Genomic DNA, 2,308 nt, shown 5'->3' with positions numbered 1-2,308 from the left:
ATTCCCCCTTCATTAAATTTTTTTTCTGACGTGGCGTCAAAGGGGTTGGTTGACTGGGGTATATGCCGCGGTTAAGTGGGGAACCACGGCATATAAGTTCGTTTTATTTACAAAACTGCCACCGCGCAACATTATGCTGCGGTTTCGTATGAACCGTGGCATAATGTGCGCTGTATAATGCTTTTTTTTTACTAGTGTGAAAGAAGAGGAGTGATCAATCTCCCTTCCATTAAGCAAGAATAAGTAAAGTTGCAAGCAAGAGAAGAAGAAAAACGTGATCTTGGTCATTCCATAGCTCAAAAAAAACTAGCACCCATCATGGCCTCCAAGTGAGAGTTCATACATGCAAAGTAAAATGAAAAGTGGAGACCTAGAAGTGTGTGGTCGGCTCCCACACTTTCATGACCGAGAAATCCAATAAAATGGTGGGGTCCACCTCTAAAGAAATCCTAGGGTTTGGCCATGTGTCCCACAAAATTGGGCCTTTATATTTTTGCCACTAAAAAGGGCTCATTGCACATAAGCTTAATTAAAGTTTCTAAACAACTAAGTTACAATTTAATTAAAAGTGAAATGCCTAATTGTAGAGTCTTTAATCGCCATGCCTCCATCCTAATTCTCCAAAATATATCTCCAAAATTTCCCTGCAACTAAAAATGCAATTAATAAGCTCTGAAAATTCAAATTAACTAAAATAAGAATTTCCGATCAAATTAAGCATAATTAGGAAAAACGGGAAAATACCAGACAATTAAGCATAATTCCCTGATTTATTTAAGCGCAATAAACTAAATACAGTTAAGAAAATATCGACTCATCACCCCCTGGCTGAAATTTTTTGCCCCAACACAATCCCTTCTGTAACAATAAAATGGCATTTCTCCCAATTCAAAACAAGATTTGTTTGAACACATCGTTTAAGAACAACATCCAGGTTTATCAAACATCTTTGAAAAGAATCCCCAAAAACTGAAAAATCGTCCATGAACACTTCTATGTTTTTCTCCATGAAATCAGCAAAGATTGCTTGCATACACCTCTGGAATGTGGCAGGGGCATTACATAATCCAAATGGCATCTTTCTGTAGGCAAATATACCAAAAGGACATGTAAAAGCTGTTTTCTCTTGGTCTTCACGGTCTACCACAATTTGGTTATATCCAGAGTAGCCATCTAGAAAGCAATAATAAGCTTGTCCCGTCAATCTTTCTAACATTTGATCCATAAAAGGTAAGGGAAAATGATCTTTCCTGGTAGCTGTATTTAGTCTCCTGTAATCAATGCACATTCGCCAACCAGTAATTGTCCTTGTAGGAATAAGTTCATTCTTTTCATTATGAATGACATTCATCCCTCCTTTCTTTGGTACAACTTGAACTGGACTCACCATTTGCTATCAGAAATAGGATAAATAATTCCTGCTTCCAATAACTTCAATACTTCCTTTCGCACAACTTGTTTCATAACAGGATTAAGTCTCTTTTGAGGTTGAGCTACAGGCCTATAATCATCTTCCATAAGAATTCTATGCATACAATATGTGGGACTTATACCTTTGAGATCTGCAATTGACCAGCCTATAGCACCTTTGTTTGCTTTTAAGACTCCCACCAGCTTTCCTTCTTCTTCCGGAGATAATGAAGTACTAATAATGACTGTCTTTCTTCCATTATCTTCCAAAAACACATATTTCAAGTGCGGTGGTAACTCCTTCAATTCAACCTTACTTTCTGGAATTTTTTCTTTAAGCTCAATCTTTTCAAAAAGAGCATTTTCTGCTGGAATTTCTTTTGTTGACTCCAACTCCTGAACACATTCTTGCTTTATTTTATCCTCCTCTTCATTCAAATCTACACATTCATTAATAAGAGTCCTCTCCAAAATGGATGCATTACGAATTCTATTTTCTTGCGTCATATATAGTTCTTCCACAATGTCTATTTGAAAGCATGACTTGTCATCTTTAGGATGTGACATTGCTTGAAACACATCAAAATCCACCTCTTGATCTTGTACCTGGACTTTAAGCTTTCCCTTTTCAACATCAATCACAATCCTAGCTGTCTTCATGAAGGGTCTTCCAAGAATCAAACATTGATTTGCAGGGTTTTGATGATAATTGAAGAAGGAAGTAAATCAAGGTGGACTTAGACTCGTGAAAAATGAAGAAAGAGGATGAAAAGAAGAGTCAAAGTGACCGCCGAGCGTCAGAATGGACCGTTGAGCATCCAACACGATTAGGGGCAAACCGCTCAACGGTAAAACTGACCGCTAAGCGGTCCAACGGCTAAAGGGGAGACCGCTGAGC

The 2,308-nt window shown here is 37.8% G+C and overlaps 1 pseudogene; it reads right to left on the bottom strand.

Annotated features, from left to right (window-relative positions):
- Positions 1–2,070, bottom strand: part of LOC111242616 — a 15,189-nt pseudogene extending 13,119 nt beyond the window's left edge.
- Positions 2,071–2,308: the final 238 nt, after the last annotated feature.

The sequence above is a fragment of the Vigna radiata genome, chromosome 10, assembly GCF_000741045.1.
Source record: "Vigna radiata var. radiata cultivar VC1973A chromosome 10, Vradiata_ver6, whole genome shotgun sequence".
NCBI lineage: Eukaryota > Viridiplantae > Streptophyta > Magnoliopsida > Fabales > Fabaceae > Vigna > Vigna radiata.
The sequence above is the reverse complement of the archived record's forward strand: the minus strand, read 5'-3'. Positions and strand labels throughout refer to the sequence as shown.